General features: G+C 32.4%; 1 pseudogene; it reads left to right on the forward strand.

Annotated features, from left to right (window-relative positions):
- The first annotated feature begins 2,952 nt into the window (after nucleotides 1-2,952).
- LOC124456588 lies at nucleotides 2,953-14,919 on the forward strand (annotated as a pseudogene).
- The last annotated feature ends 3,053 nt before the right edge of the window (nucleotides 14,920-17,972 follow it).

Consider the following 17,972-nt stretch of genomic DNA (forward strand, 5'->3'; position numbering starts at 1 on the left):
AATTTTTGAAGTCCGTATTATGGCCTGTTATTTAAAAGTACATAGAATAGAAAAATATCCCTTTTTCGAGGGACAAATTAATTTTTTTTTGTATAAAGAAACAAACGACAGCTTTTCAATAAAATCAAGGAGATTTGGCGAGCAAAATTTTATTGCGTGATTATGAGGCATTTCAAATCAACTGCAAGGATAAGCTCAGTTCGTGTGATTATTCAGCACACACGCAGTAGAAAGAACAAGCATATCCTGAAATTGCAAAAATCGACAGAGATATTTATGTTGAGCAACCAAAGAGCTTTGACAAAAATGTAACAACGGATAAAACAATGTTTATAATTGATGTAGTCGTTAAATGAAATAAAACAGAGAGATAGAAACTGCGATAAAGTATCAAATAATTACTTAACCGCTGAAACTTTAGTCAAATGCTCACAGAACATTGGTTTGCCACAACCTACAAACAAAAAGTAGTCCAATTTCACTGTGCAACTTGGTGTTGTACATTTACTGGGTTCGGCTGGCCACCTAAGAGCGCTTTTGTTTATCAGAAAATACAATTTGCTTGACGCCTCCATGGTAATCATATGCTTAATAAGATATGCCCTACACAAAAGATTTCAACAGATTGGGAGCATTGTTTGTTGCTTTGCTGTGCCCTTTCATATACTTTAACCCTTTTTTAGGCAGTGTAAGATATGTTCAACAATCTCAATACGAAATGGCAATAAAGTTTTAAAAAATTCACGAAGGTGGTGAACGAAAAAACTTCAACTTTTCGTTTTTTTATTGAAGATAAAAAAACTGCAAACATTCCCACGTAGTTACATCAAAAATATAAAAAAACATTTTAGTTTTCAAAAAATGTGGCAATTTAAAAAAAAATCAATATATCAAGTTTTTCAAGCCTTCTTTTAACTTGCATTGAACGGCAGAGTATATTGAAAAGTCAAAAGCTGCAAATTAAGTGTCTGCACACTACCCTTCAATAAATCCAATCACACATCCAATCAAATCACCAGAATTGAAAATCGTTCCACTACCTTTAGTTCATGCAGTGGTTCTTAGTGTAATTTAGGCAAACGTTAGATCTGTAGTTCCTCAACTAATGATAAATCTGAAGATAACAACCAAGTTAGAGATTAAAAAGAAATTGACTGAAAAGTCTGCGAAGTGAGGACTTTCTGAATATGTTATATATATTTTACGAATTTAAAAAAAATTCCTCTTCTAACGAATCCTATGAACTGTCCATTCATGAGAGCCTTCATATCAATAAATACAAGTCTTCACTCATCGTTCAAGAAAGTTCCATTCCACTTAACCTCTCTTAGCTTCAGTATATTTTACTTCCCAACTTCTTTATCAAATATTCCATTTGACACCGCCTCTTAAGTCGTAATTTAACACCTTTTGTAAATACAATATCTTGTCTTAACACCTCATTATAAACTATAATTTGCCTGAATATGCCTTGACTAAGGACAAAACGTCAGTATGAATTCCATTTTACAACTTTTGGTCTATTTCTATGGCTCTAATTAAAACTTTATGTGGGCATTAATTTTTGTCATATTACAAGAAAAAATTAATTTTCACAAACACAAAAACCAAACGAACGGTAGTATATACGAGAAAGTTTTTAAAGAGTTCGGGGAAAGGTAAAATGAACGACAAGAAGACATGGACTTTATTGTTACTCAAATGCATAATATAATTTAGAAATGTATTGGAGAATGCAAATATGATGCGATGATAATCAAAACTGCCAGTTGCATCAAACATTTTCGATAAAGTAAAGGCCATAGTATTCAAGCAGTTTTTGCAGCTTGTCTAATCAAGAAATTCTTAAAAACACGAACATGACATGGCGATAGAATCAACTTTTTCAAATGATACCAATAGCGCTAGCTCCAGTGTCAATCTTTTTCTGATTTTTCAGAAAAACAATGAAAAAATTTGACAATTAAAAAGAGAAGGTTAAGATAGTTGTAAAAAATCGTTTGTCCAAACAAATTGGAAAAAAGTATCAACAAAAGACAATGTTTGTGAAGCTATAGCTCTTTTGAAGACATTTGTAGACGATGATCCATCCAAGGAGCTGCTACTTTTCATGCAAGATGAAACTGAAATATTAAGAAAGCTTGAAATTGAAATGACAAAGCTTTCTTAACTTTATATCTACATTAAATTGTGCATATCATTTACCAACACCAAACTTTCAATTCGAACAAAATTTCCACCCATCAGCTAATTTTCGGCATTATCAATTACCAACACAATTCATTCGGCAGCCACTCCAAACTACAGCATTACTCATTCCGACAATAATATCAGACAATACCAATCATATAAGTTATGTGAATAAAAATAACATATTACATTTATTATGCTCTGAATCACATGCAATGTTTAATTACTTCATATATTTTAGTTCGGTTTTTAAAAGAGAGATTTCCAATGATAAAAATGATCTTTTCCTGTTAGTTACAATAGCTTTATGTTGCTGTATTATCAAATTTCATGAATATGTTACATTACACCGTCTATATATGAAGGAAGTTCTGAATGCTTTGACAACATCTTTGTCTAGATTAAAAAAAACATTCTATCTTTCCTTTCTTGCATATATTAGCCTTTTTATTGTTTATGTATCTCAGTACGTATAGCGAAAACTAATATACAAAACAAATATTTTTATTAAGGTATCTATTCTTGGCAGAAAGTACAGAAGTTTTCTTATTGTTATGGAACATGACTGCAAATAAACATCATATTCTTTCAGTTTCACTTCAGTCAATAGCACATGACCTAACGCTTGACATGGCTAAAGAGAAGATTTATTGGCGAGTTTCAAACGGAAATGTTTTTTCTTGTGATTACTACTCCCGTAATGTATTTGATTTTGGAACTTCAGGAGGTCCCATGGCAGTATTTGGGGATTTTATTTATATCATGACTAGTGTCGGACGAAGTGTTGTTAGTGTCAATAACACAACAGATCAACGTACGAGACGTAAATATTTTCTTCCTGTAAACAACGGTTATCTTGATTTGCCTGTAGCTATACACAGTATCACTCCTGACTCAAAAGGTAGTTAAATATTTACTTTTTAAAATAATAATCCAAGACTTGCAAAAACTCCCACGCTAATGTTCAGAAAAAAAGAAAGACGTTAAAAAGTTCAAATGTACATTGCCTTAGTAAACGGTTGTTCTTCCTTCCAAAATTATAGAAAATTTGATAAACATTAAGTTCAAAGTGCATAGTGCCTAATTTGGACAGTTTTGTCGTTTGTCTATTCTTGCCAAACGTCTTGGGTGTTAAATTTAAGTCTTTATTGTTTCTTACATCATTTCAACAATCACTCTGGCTTGTAATCAGTCCTAAATAAGAAAAAATTCATGAAAATAGGTTGAAAGACAAAAGCATCCAATTTGAGTATGTTGTGCAGTGAGCTTAATATTTATCAAATTTTCTAAAGTTTTAGTACATTGCAAAAGAGAGTTCAAACTTTTACATCTTTGGATTAAACTAGATTTGAAGCTTTTCATTTTCTTTGTGCATACAGTTCAAATTGAGACAATTACGAAGTACTCTCGTGGTTTTCGAGATTAAATTTTAATTCATTTTACTTTTAAATAAACAAGACAAGGCAATGCCAAAATACATGAGCTTTGACACATTTTGCGACAACTATTGATGAATTGATTATTTTCTGAACATTTTCAATTAAATAACTTCTTTAGATACATCCTATTTTAGTATCCCGAACAGCCAGCAAATTTGTTCATACTCTGTAAAGTTTCAACGTTTATTTAATTGTTTTGTTTTTACGATATTCGCGAACACCAAAGATAACAACACTATATAGCAAACTTGCTAGCTGGGTACGTCATAGTGGATACTGAGTGACAAATTGCGTTCTTTGAGGAAGAATATGTTTCGTTTAAAATCTCTGGTTGAATTTATTTTTAATTTTATTAATATTTATAGCGACAAGAACTTTTCGCTTTCATTTATGTGGACCCTACACATACTATCGTAAAATTAATGGAGCATTGAAGTGCACGTGTATGAAAGGATTCTCAGGAGAATGTAACTCGTGCCAAGGTATGGATGTATTAGTGTCTTCTTCAAGACGTTTTAATCACGGATCATGAATAAAGAGCATCTCTGTGCAGTTTTAAAATTTTGTTTTCTGTTGAAAAATCTGAAGAATTCTCTGTGCAGTTGCTATTTTGCAAGGAATTTGCTGAATCTACATTTTACATGAAACCACAAAAATAAGGCTCACAGCCACACATACAAGTTCATCATTACCAATACAATCAAGCAGGAAATCGTTAATAAATATATGAAAAGATTCAATACACTTAAAACTCCCTCAGCACACTAAATTGGAAGTATTTGGTTCTCTAAATGATATAGCATATGTTAAATATTTGTAAATGTAGATCGTCCAGGATGGTATAGTCCTGAGAAGGACTATTTTTGTTTTTGTTGACTGACGTTTCGACAGCCTTAGCGGTAGTCATCTTCAGAGTCATATGTTAACATCAACACATTTTGATTTTCTCTACATAAGGGAGGGGGTAGGTTTAGGGTTAGGGTTAGGGCTAACACTCCTCCTGCCGTTAGCCATCTAGCTATGGCCCTGCTAACGTAGATACACTATATTAAATAGTTTTGACTTCATTATTGTTGGCTTCTTGAACTAGGAATTCTCTAAATCCAAACTATAAGAAGCATTTTGACCGACAAGTTTTCAGACCTCCTAGAACGAGCGCACCTAAAAAAAATATTTCATAAATTTCTTAAACCAATGATATTGTAGCTTTATAAACTTATTCCAAGAATTGACAAGTATGGGTAGTGTCTAATTAATCATTAGGCTATGTAGGCTGAAGCTAACAGGCCCACATATTAAAGAATCCTGCTCTATTTAAACATAATTTTCACTCTGCCATTCTGGATGAGCTAAATGTTCAAAATTTCCATCATATATGCTTTGTTAGACTTGCTCTTATTGTTTAAACCGTTGAAAAAACATTTGAAATAAAAAAATCCGAAATCATTGCTAAATGGTGAAACAGACTACAATGTTGAGTTTGCAAAGATCGTGTATTTAATTCTTGCGTACTAGTTTTTAAAAAGAGAGTAGTAAAATAATAAGCAGATGGCTGGTTGATCACTCTAAGACACTTACGGTCATAATGTTAATTTAGAGAAGCTATATACAGCAATATTTTTCCTTTATCTAAGTCTCTTATTTTCTCTATAATGATTAAAAAGATACTGCTTAAAGGATTTTTACCAAGAAAAATCTTTAACTGTTATCCTCTACCCTCTAATGATCTAACCGATTTTTAGAAAGCTGTAAAAGTCACTTAAGTTTTTCCTCTTTCGATAAACGTAGATCGTATGTCACATTTTGTAGAACTTAATATTTTTGTGAACTTTGCAAATGAGAATAAAGATGCATCTAAGATAATCCATGACGCAGGGAACATTCTCTTCACACTTTTGAAAAAAATTGAAACTTTAAACGCAGAGCTACAAACATCTGCATGTTCACTCTCAATGTGAAAGATATTGAAAAGTTATATAGTTAATAAAGATTGTCAATTATTTGCAGCTAATGATGAAATGTTAATGGCATAAAGACAAAAAATGTCTTATCGCGAAAAATAGTTTAACATATTCAACTAATATTATGGTGGTACTAAATTTGGCAAATCTGAAAAATTGCAAGTGTATCTTAGTTCATACTTAAAGATTTCAAGGCAATAAAGTCCTAATATGTCGGGAGTGGTCACTTTAATACCAAAAATCATCGAGAGTTATGCTTAGTAATAGTCTTTGCCCGAGTAAATGTGTGAAACATGAAACCTTAGATGAAGCTTCCTCAAACTTATATAAATTTAAAAGATCTGCCTTTAAGCAATAATTAAAATGCCATACTTTCTCGGCCAATCCAATTTACATAACTTCTTTGTCGGTCACTACCTACTGCTGAGCACATTAGGTCACAAAACATGAATATTCACACATATATAAAAACATAATCATTTTGTCGGCAGAAGACAGGATTGTTTAGCTCAATTAAAACAGCCCCCATAACGCGTAACTGAAAGAATAAACGGCATTTCTTAATGATTTTAAATTGTCCTCTGAATATGACTCAACACAATGGGAGCGATTCAAGTGATGTTTACTTATCGCGGAGTCACATGAAACTAAATTATTTTTCTTACAATCACGTTCTGTTTGTTGTCTTGAGGGGACCGTTCCATTTTTGATTGAAGTTGGTACATGCTGTTTAATCCTATTACCCAACCTTTGAGACGCTCTACCAATATAGCGAGCATCACACTCACATTTACATTTATCTATTTCATTGCCTAAAAGTTGTGTCGCTAGAGACTTTTTTAGGGTTGGTGGTAGAATAGCTCTTTTCGAAAATATAAAGATAACATTGATCGCAAAAAGAAATTATCCATATTATTCTTAGTTTTCCTTTCAATATCATCAGAAACCTTACCCATCCATGGAATTTTGATCAACACAGGGTAGTTAGCTGCTCAAAAATGCCTGTTTTGCACATTTTTTGTGGATGAGAAAAGTTATGAAATATTTTTTCCGGATATCCATTTGAGAGAAACATCTTTTTCAATGAGTTGAGATCACTCTCAATGAACTCCTCCGATGACAGTCTAAGCGTTCAATTTGTTAAACACTTCACTAAAGAAATTTTCTCTCTGTGTGAAGAAAAACAGTCAAAGCGTGTGTACAAACCCGCGAAAGATGCCTTGAGGTTAATGCATGCGAAGAATTGACCATTGCGTTTATGGACAAGAACATCCAAAAACGCTAACTGACAATTTGATTCATGTTCAAGCCTTTTTCACCAGCTATGTGCCCTGTGTTTATCAAACTTCCATGGATGGGTAAGGCTTCTGGTGATATTGAAAGGGAAAGTAAAAATATTATTGATTATTTTCTTTTGCGAGCAATGTTATCTTGATATTTTCGAAAAGAGCTATTCTACCACCCACCACAAAATATCTCTAAAAAAAATTTTAGGAATGTAGTTTTTGAATATAAATGTGAGTGTGTTGCTGGCTATGTAGGTAGAGCGTCTCAAAGGTTGGGTGATAAGATCAAACAGCATGTACCAACTTCAATCATAAATGGAACGGTGCCCTCAAGACAACAAACAAAACGTGTATGTAAGAAAAATTAATTTAGTTTCATGTGACTCCGCGATAGGTAAACATCACTTGAATAACTCCCATTGTGCTTATTCTTATTCAGACGACAATTTTAGAATCATTAGAAAATGCCGTTTATTATTTCAGTTACGCGTTATGGTGGATATTTTAATTAAGCTAACCAATCCCGTCCTCTGCCAACAAAAAGATTATGTTTTTAATTTATCTTTGTTTTGAGCGTCATCTCCCCTTTTGGAGATGACGTACACTCTTTCTTGGTATTGAAAATATCGATAGATTGTAAATTTGCATTCAGTAGACGTTGACACTTGAGGATTAGTTTGCGAAAATGCATCGTGTCATTTAATTTCGAACTATTGGGTTAGTGCTCTTTATTTAAAACAGTTCTTTTAAGATTTATCAACTTATAATATTGGAATATTTATATGTACATGCAACCATGAATATTTTTGATTTGAGATTTCTATAGATTGCAGTATCTATATTCTTCTTATTTTATCATTTGTCAAGTCTGACAACCCTATTTTATGACTGCCCATAAAAAGATTAGATAAGACTAGAGAAAAAGGGCAGCCCATTGACCATATTTTCCGTGGAGGAATGTGATAATCCTTATATTATCAGTTTTGTTACGATTGTTTACATTCATTATAGCTTTTTGAAGCTGTAGGCTGTAGCTTATGAGGCTACATTGATTTTTGTTTCATATTTAAAAGACTATCTCTAAATTTACATTGCGGTGTAACATTATGTCTTGTAATGGCGTGCTGTCTATCTTAAAAATTCATTTCTAAATTCGTTTTTTATTGACCGTCAAGGTTTAGCAAAATCCATGCCTAGTGAGCATTAGAAACGTATTTTTGAATAATTAAAGACAGTTATTTTAAAAATACGATAAAGATTCCCACGCTCTAAACGAAGAGTCTATGTGAACAATTTACTGTTTACTGTTTATTTTTTGCTTGTTTCAACAAGTTATGAGGCAGTGTTGCATATGGCAATAAAATCAAATGATTGAATGGAAAACCAATGGGGAAAATTCGCAAGTTAAAGGGTTAAGAAGCTATTTATATTACATATAGAAATAAGGACTGGTCTAAATAAAAAGTTTTTTAGACTCATGAAAGTAAAATGGTGTCTAATTGTCCAAAACTTTTTGATATTGTACTTATGTAAATTTTTTTTTATCAATTTTTTTTTACTAATTTAAATCATTAATTTCTCCCAAAAAGATTTTACAATTGGTCGGCTTTTACAACATGGTGAAAGTTTACCAGTGTCTTGCAGTTACTTACGTATACAAGATTTCTCGTTTGTATCTTCATTTCTCGAAACAGTAAAATTTGTTTAGATATTTGCTACATTTTTGCCTTCCCTGATAAGTGTTCACTTTACAATGAAAACATGACGAGAACATTTAACTTAAAACAAGAACTTTGCAAATGCATACAATAAAAACGACACTATAATATGTACAGTAGAGCAAGTGGTAAAGTGCCTAATCATCATGCTATGAGTTAGGAGTGGCGCCAGATGAGTCCATGGGGATTATAGTCTCCATGTGAGGACCTTCAATACTCCCTCCACAGTGGGCAAAAAGTGACAACTTGCTGGGAATAAACAAAGAAAATGAATTGAAAACTCTTAAAGTCAGTGTTTGTTTTTTTGAGTGTCGGCAGTCAACATTATTCTATCCATAATTGTCTTTACGGTAGTTACCAGACTTCTTAATCCCAAAAAGAGGTAGTTTTCTGATGTATATTTATGTTCTGATGCTGCAAATCGCAAAGAGTAATTCTTTATTTTAAACCAAACTTTAAAATTTACACTTGCTACGTCAGTACTAAGTAGTCTGACCGAAGCCATCAGCTAAATTGCTCGGTTATTAGATATATTCTAAGCCTGTCACTTCAGAGCAAAATTCAAGTAGTTTTTGATGAGACCACAATAGTGGGGGGTTGTGAAGATGAGATTCGAGAATGTGTGACTGTTTTGTATCAAAAAGGTACCGGAGAAATATTTCATTAATAAGTTAGTTAGGGTATCTTTAACGAATAGTAAACATAGTTCACTTTTACGTCATTCAATGACACAACAATAAATATCCTAATTAACACTTGCAACGTTTAAGCTCTCGCTTGAAGAAAACCCAAGAACAGCAAAAGTATCCTAAACATTTTATATGTTTTTATTTTTGTTAACTATATAAAGATTCATGACTATTGTTCTTTCTTGTTTAACTTTTTATGCTCTCTCCAATCTATATCATTTACCTTCTTTTCTTCCCTTGACCAACTTGGATGCATGAATATCATTAGTATACCCAGATTAAGTTAAACACTACATCTCTCCCCTTTAATAATTTACTTTGATTGTTTTTCTTTGTTTAGTTTACATGACGACGTCTTTGTATATTGTGTATATTGTATCTCTACTAGTTATTCTATTATTAATCTGCCTTTTCTTCCTTTGCTCGTTTGGACGTTTGTCTCTTTGCAAGCCATTGTCTGGTTATTTTTACCTTGCTAAATTTTGTCTTCATGCGCTCTTCAATCTTCTCTTTTTGATTTCGCTTTACGTCTCACTCACAAAGACGGTTCCGTTTCATTTTTGCTTTCCCATCAACATTATAGTTTAAATGCAAACATATAGCCGTGAACACACCGTTGATCCATAACGCCTGAATATATTACAGTTGTCTATTTGTAAGGTTTCACAAAGCATATAATTTGGAATTAGAACAATTATTTTTTTGTGTAACATTCCGTAGTTTGTTGTTTGCTATGTTTTGCATCTTTTTCAGCATAAATAAATACAAAAAAATCAATAGGTCGAAGAATTTCAGAAAATATGGTGCTCAGAACTAACACAAATGTCCGCTTTACTCCGTAACGCGTTGCCGTAAAATGGGGACAACACGTTCCAGATTATTCAAAAAAAATATTCTTCTTAAAGGAGAAATAGTCTACAATATTTCAAATGAGTTTAAGGGCATATTTAAATTTTTTGCTCAAAATACTTGTAAAGCCATCCATAGCTCTCTGGTTGAAGCTTGCCTGAACAGCGGATTTTAGCGAAACTTCATTTAAAAATATTTGTAAAACTGCAGAACCTGAACCATATGTCGTATTCAACATCAAGTATCCCTGAAATTACGTTATCAAAATTGCGTTAATCGATTGCGAAAGACATCAAATTATCGATATTTCAATGGTGAACTACTCAAAAACTGTGGGTAATTGAAAGTGGAAAAAAGGGAACTAGAACATTCCATTACTCATTCTACTTATCAGTCGTGTTATAATCTGTATCAACTAAGTCATAGTTTCAGTCTATTTAATCTTCAAAAAGGAATTTCCTTCGAGATTTCGAGGCTCAATTAACTTGTGAACGCTTTTTGGTGCAAGTGAACAAGCAAAATTAAAATAACGTGGAAGAGCATTATCTTGTGAATTATTAAAATTGCCATTCCTGCAGAATCAAATTGCTTTGTGCAACAGTAAGGTCAGTTTCTGACGTAGTTACTTGTTATAAATGATAAAAATAACTCAATTAAGCTTATAGTGCTGTAGAGAGGGACGTGATCGGAGGAATGTAAAAGTAAAAAACAGTCGTCAACGTAGCGTCGGTAAAGTGGTGGTTTGAATGAAGAAAAACTTTATTAAACCAGGATTGTTCTTGAAAGGACATGAATATATTAGCAAAGAAAGGGTCCAATGGACTGCCCATAGCCACACCATTTTCCCATTTTCCCATTTTCCCATTTTCCCATTAAAGATAAAAGGACAATTCTTAAAAGGTAGAGAGAGTAGTTTTTCAAATTCTGTTGCAGTGATTCCGTTGAAGTACTGGTGGTTGTTAAAAATGCTTTTGGATATTATGTCAATGGTTTCGTCGACAGGTCTGTTAGTAAATATGGATACGACATTAAAACTAGCAAGGACAACAATACTGAAGTTGATATCGCAATTTAGGATTTCTTCAACAAACGAGAAAGAGTCTTTGATGATGAGGTTGCTTATAGTGAAGGGTTTTAGGAGTGGGATGAAAAACTTTGCTAGTTTATACGAATAGTGATTAATGGACGAAAGAATAAGTCTGAGAGGGATGTTACACTTATGTATTTTAGGACAGCCATACAATATACCTATTCGTGAACCAATAGGGTAAAGTTTATTGTAAGTTTCCTGGCCAATAAATGTAGCATCTTTCAACTTTTTTAATAAAGACTTCACTTGATTTTCTCGTTGTAAAATGACTTCAACTGGATCTCCATTAAGAGGTTGAAACTTTGTAGTGTCAGATAAGAGTGTGTCCATTTTCTTTGTGTGGTCGTCTTTGTTAAGTATAACGATGCCATTTCCTTTTTCAGGTTTAGTGATGAGGATAGTTCTGTCGTTTTTTAAATTATTTAAAATGTTCAAGTCTTCTTGTGAATATAGAAAAGGTGGTGGGCTGTAACTTCAGAAACCTGAGTGGGCAATGTCTTTTACTTTGCATTTGATTGATTCTGGAAAAAATCCTGATGATTCATTAACAAGATCTCGTTTGAGACGGTTGTAGAGTTTTTCAAAGGGTGTTAAGAAGGTGCAAATATTTAACTTTTTCGGTGGGATGGAAAAGTTTAAGCCTGTTGAAAGGATTTCTTTCTCTCTGTCAATAATGAGGCGGTTTGAGAAGTTGAGCACTACTTTATCAGGCTCGATTAGGATGTTGTTGTCATGTTTGGATGTGAGACGGAAAAGTTTGTGATCTTGGATATGTGATGTTGCGTTAGTTTTCTTGAATTTTCGAACACGTCCCTCTCTTTCTTGACTATCTGAACCGACAACACCCTAACATCAAATTCACAGCTGAAGTCGAAGAAAATAGAAAGCTCTTATTTCTTGACATTGATATCTCTCGTACTAATGGAAAATTCACCACTTCCGTCTACCGCAAACCTACTTTCACTGGCCTCTTACCAACTTTCACAGCTTCATCCCACTTACTTACAAATTTCACTAGTCTCCTGCTTACTTCACCGCTTCTTCAATCTTTGCTCTACTTACGAAAATTTTCATACAAAACTCAAATTTACCAGAAAGTCAGTCACCAAAAACGATTTTCCTTCACGTATAATTGACCAAATCACACGTCGCATCCTTAACAGCATATTTGCCCCCAAACCACCTGTTTTTACTGCTCACAAAATGCCCATCTATTTCTGTCTTCCTTTCACCGGCATAAACTCCCTTCAAATTTGCACACAAATCAATAACCTTTGTGCTGCAGCCTTCACACATATTTCTATTAAATTTGTTTCCCGCACTTCCCAACGTATCTCTTATTTTTCTCCCTTTAATGACAAAATTCCCAAACCTCTGAGATCTGGTTTAGTCTATTTATTCAAGTTTCGAAGCTACAACGCCTTGTATGTGGGTGAAACCACACGTCATCTACACACGAGATTTTCGGAGCACTTGGGAATATCCCACCTTACAGGCAACCAAGTTTCCCACCATGCGTTATCAAGCATTCTTGCTCACATTAACGCAAATGGACACATCCCCAACTTAGACGACTTTAAAATAATCTCCTCTTTCAGCGATACTTATGAACTCTTCATTCATGAAAGCCTTCTAATCAATAAATACAGGCCTTTACTTAATGTGCAAGGAAACTCCATTCCACTTAACCCCTTTTAATTTCTCTTTATTTTACTTCCTAACTTCCTTATCATATATCCATTTGACACCACCTCCTTTATTAGTAATTTAACACCTTTTTGTAAATATAACATCTTGTCTTAACATCCTATTTATTATTTGTCTGAAGATGTCTTGAGTAAAGACGAAACGTTACAATCATTTAATTTAACAATTTGTTTTTTTTTGTCTATTTCTATGACTCTAATTACAGCTAATTATTTGCGTTTTCTTTAACTGCACTTAAGATCATTTTTAAAACACCAAATGACTTACATTATTATAATGTTTAAAACATTATAATAAATGCAAAACATCCACAAACGCTTTTTCTGCAAGCTTATCCTCAAGTAAAGAAAGATTTATTAAACTCGAAACCAGTTTATTGTAATGCTTATTTGCTTAATTGACAAAAAAGTAAATTGCAACTAAAGATCAGCAGAAATATGGTCTTTAAAAAATGAAAACCTTGTTTTTAAAGCCAAAATTCGTTCACTTAACCTTACATAACGTAACACTTAACGAGCATTCATAAAATTTCAAAAATTTAGAGTTATTCTATTCAAAAGCCTCACACTTCATAAAACATCTTCCAAGCTTCAACGAACAAAAATCCTCTGAAATGGTTACTCTAAATGTTCTTTAAAATACAACGGTCAATTTTTAATCCAAACCAATTCTCGTTTCCCTTAGCTTCGATATTAATTTTATGAACAGCTTTAAATTGCAAGGCAGTTGAATGAAACTCGCAGCTTTTTTCATGTTTTGAATGCATTTAACGTGCGAAAAAGAAAACATGTTAATTTTCTTAAATAGTGAATAATTTTTTTCTTAGCAAAAGATTGCTCAGAGCTTTACAAGAAAGGTAAAAGAAAAAGCGGAATCTACAACATTCATCCGGACAATCGAGGCAGTTTTAATGTATGGTGTGACATGAAGACATCTTGAGGTGGCTGGACCGTGTTTCAACGTCGTCTTGATGGTAGTGTTAATTTCTTCAGAGGATGGCATGATTACAAAAATGGCTTTGGAAATCTAAAATCCGAATTTTGGCTTGGATTAGATAAAATAAATAGACTTACATCTAGAACAGACAAGAAACTTCGGATTGACATGGAAGACTTTACAGGAAACACAACATACGCCGAATATGACCTCTTTTCTATTACAAGTGAAAGGCAGAAATACAAGTTGGACGTTGGAGCATATTCAGGTACAAAATGCTGATAGCTATCCAGTAGTCGAATGAAATTAAGAAAAAAAGATTTGTGAATTTTAAAAATGATAGAGGCTTCCTAAAGCATGTCATTGCCACAAACTTTAAACTTTTTTGTTGTTTTTAGTTTATCAATCAGCACTTCAAGTGATTTGCCTGTAATATTACAAAAAATTTCCACTTATTTCTTAGTTGATCAGAAACATTTGGATTAAAAGAAAAGGCTGAAATTTATCTCCATACCACTTCAAACGAAAGCAATATTGTCAAATGTTAATCTTTTTAAAAAACTAAAGCGCTTGCAACAGTGTCACATACACAATTTAGATTTTTAAGATTTTACAAATCAAAATACAATTTGATAAATTCACTCCCATACTAACTAGTAAATAATACTTTCAAATGATTGTCTATTTGTATCAGACATTGCAAAATGCTTTATAACTCAAAGTTTTGCATAAGAAATATAAATTTTAGACTCAACTTTATCTTTATGCTGACCCGAATTTTTCTGTACACATTTTTAGGAACTGCCGATGATTCGTTGAACTACCACCAAGGAATGGAATTTTCGACAAAAGACTCTGACAACGATAAATCCTCTATTAATGTGCAAGAGTGCTTAAGGGAGCATGGTGGTATAAAACATGTCATTCTTCTAATTTAAACGGGATTTATCGTCATGGTAAACACTCCTCATATTCTTATGGTATCAATTGGCATGCGTGGAAAGGCCGTCACTACTCCTTAAAATTCACAGCCATGAAAATACGACCTTGTTAATTTTTTCCTTAAGTAGTGCAACTAGCATTTATTTTCTTCCTTTTTTTTGCTTTTGAAAATTTAATGCATGTGTAAAAATAGAACTAGAATTCACGCATGAATAAAAACTCAGAACTTAATGATGTGCAATATATATTCCGCTTGGAAGGTTTCACTTTCGGTATTAAATTTATCGTCAAATTAATAATTAATAGAGTGTAACTAATAATTAATTAATAATTAATAATTAATGGCATTAATAACTAATAGATTAACAATCTTTGAATGCAAGTTATTATAAAAATTCATAGTTGTTGTATGTAGTTGTTATAATTTGTAATACCTTCTGTACAACAAATTACAAATAGTTTGTTGTCACATTTCTTAATTTTCTTCTACTAAATTTAGCACTTGACATTTTCTGTTGTGGGGAAACAAGCATGAAAAATGCGACACTGCGTGATGTGGACGGTAAAAAGCTTGTTTTTGTATGTTTGATGCAAATACTTTAATTTTTTTATCAAACATCATAATTTACCTGGGGTAAAAATGACATGCAGAACATACAAAAACGTCTTCCACGAATGTAATGTAAATCTGGAAGTAGCGAAGTGCTTTTAGTGGAGTATTTTTGGCTGAACTTTATATCGGATGCTTAGTTAAATTCTTATTTGCAAGAGCGTTATGATATTCGTTGACTATGTTCTTCTTATAAAACCATTGAGCACTTACTAATTTACACTAACTTACGATCAATTTCTATTATCTTCATAACTGTTGCTTTCTTGACCGTTGCTTATTATCTTTGATATTCTTTTATCATACACATTCTCTGGACCACTTTAGAGCTGTCTTGACAAGTCTCAACTTATTTGTGTACTTTATGCAGTGTGCCATACTAGGGTTATTTGTTTAATATTTGTCGTTGCTTACATTTTTATTAAGATGGCTTTTAATCGGCATAGCACTATATATCTGAAAAATTTGATGCAATAAGCTTCCCTATTGTTTTATTCGAGAACAGAAGTAGAAATTATTTACTGATATATAAAGTAGACAGTTATTTCAAATAATGACAACTTATGGCATTAAATGGAAATGTCTTTAAATTTCGGATCTTTATTTATCTTGAAGAAAAGTTTTGAAATGTTGACATTTATATTAAGTCTGCGAGTTTTAAAGTGTTATTGGTAAATTTAATAATTAACGTACTTTGTTAATGGTCAGTCAAAAATTGGCGCAATATTGCGCTTACTGATGAACGAATTTACAAAGGAAAATGGAAGTACCAAAATGTGGAATTCTGTCATTGAATATAATTGATGACTTGATCTTTGTACACAAAACTCTATTTGCTTTACTTTCACCGTCTAGACAGGCTATACAGTTCACATGCCCAGGAGTACAAGGACAGTTTGTGGAAGAAACATAACAAATCGTTTGGTATTATTTTATGTTATAGTTTAAAACGCACCTTGTAGATTTTGTTACTCTAAATTTATTTTTATATTCTTGTTCCTTGAAATCAACATTACAACAATTATATATTCACACATCACAGGAAATGAAATTTTGTAAAGATATGAAAAAATCATAACATAGTATTTAAATTTCCCATTTTGACTTTATTATCGTTTGATTTGAGACAGGCCAAAGTTTTAATAATTTCACGATTTGTTTCTAGTTAGAGCAATGAGTACGTGTTTGGCAAAGTGAAAACAAAATTGCTTCTTCAAACATTGATCCCACTTCAAAATTGAGCTTAGAATCTTTAGTTTGACCGAATTCAGTGTAAAACCACGAAATTGTTTTGCCAAAACCAAAGGCTCTATTTTAGGCTCAACACAATCGGATAAACTAATCGGAACAAGTAATTTTGAAAACCAAGTTCAGTGCACCTGCACAAAGAGGGTTTACGCATGGTGAGAAGGTCTTTAGGAGAGAGTCTATCTATCTTTTTAATTAAATGTTTCTCATTTTGTAACAATCAGAAATAACAAACTGTTATACTCCAATAATAATTGCAAAACAAAATAGCATAATGCAATGTCGGAAATTTAGTGCTTTTAATGATATTTCATGCTGTTATTTGAATATAAATCAATTAAACAAAGCTTTTTTTATCGCGAGACAGCCTTCATTAATATACAATACCAAACACTGCATTGCACCATAGAATAAATTAAATACACTTTTTTTAATACATACTGTACCAAAATTGAACAGTTAGACAAACATCATTAAATTCATAAAAGTGCAATATTTACAAAACTGAGTAAAATTGTGCCAGTTTTTGCAATTTTTAAGTGAAAATTTTCTTTCCTTAAGGCCCACGAAAATTAAACAGCTGAAAAAAAGTGGATTATATAGGTTTGAAACATGGCATGTATATATTATTTAGGCCGACAGAGTGTCAGGAAATCCGGCGAATGCGTACGCAAACCACTTAGGTTCTATCTAAAATTTTGAGCTTATACCATGATATAACTTTTTAAGGTTTTTTGAAAAATGACATTCATGTGCTGAAAAAACACAAAAAATCTCTTATTTTTAATTCTCAGTGTTCTCGTACATGTATAGGTCTAAAGAAAATTTTCTTATAATTTCGTTTAGTTTAACATCATTGACCGTGTTTTAACCCTAAATGTTCCAGTTGCTTTTTAGGTTTGTCCTTTTTGTGCGATTATACTTCAAAATTGTTGGAATTATACAATTCTCACTATTAAAATGTTTATTATTTGCAACATTTTTGTTGTCCGAAGATTCATTCTGTCTATACCTTCCTAATCAACCAATTAAAGGATTTTGCAAACGTTGCACGCGGACCAATTTAGTGAAGTTCTCACACCATTTCAGAGTTTGTTTGTATTAGCTAAGAATTAGTAATCATTATTAAGACTGGACGATTAAGTACTCTGGAACTGCATGCATAGGTTACAAAACCGTTTGCTTATTGAAAAGAATTATATTTTTAAAATTAAGTTCTATATGCATTTTGGAGTTACATGTCTAACGTAAACGAACACGAAGCAACATTCTTGCATTATAGTTCTATTGTTATTAAATAAACTAAT

Source organism: Xenia sp. Carnegie-2017, unplaced genomic scaffold (assembly GCF_021976095.1).
Source record: "Xenia sp. Carnegie-2017 unplaced genomic scaffold, XeniaSp_v1 HiC_scaffold_57, whole genome shotgun sequence".
NCBI lineage: Eukaryota > Metazoa > Cnidaria > Anthozoa > Malacalcyonacea > Xeniidae > Xenia > Xenia sp. Carnegie-2017.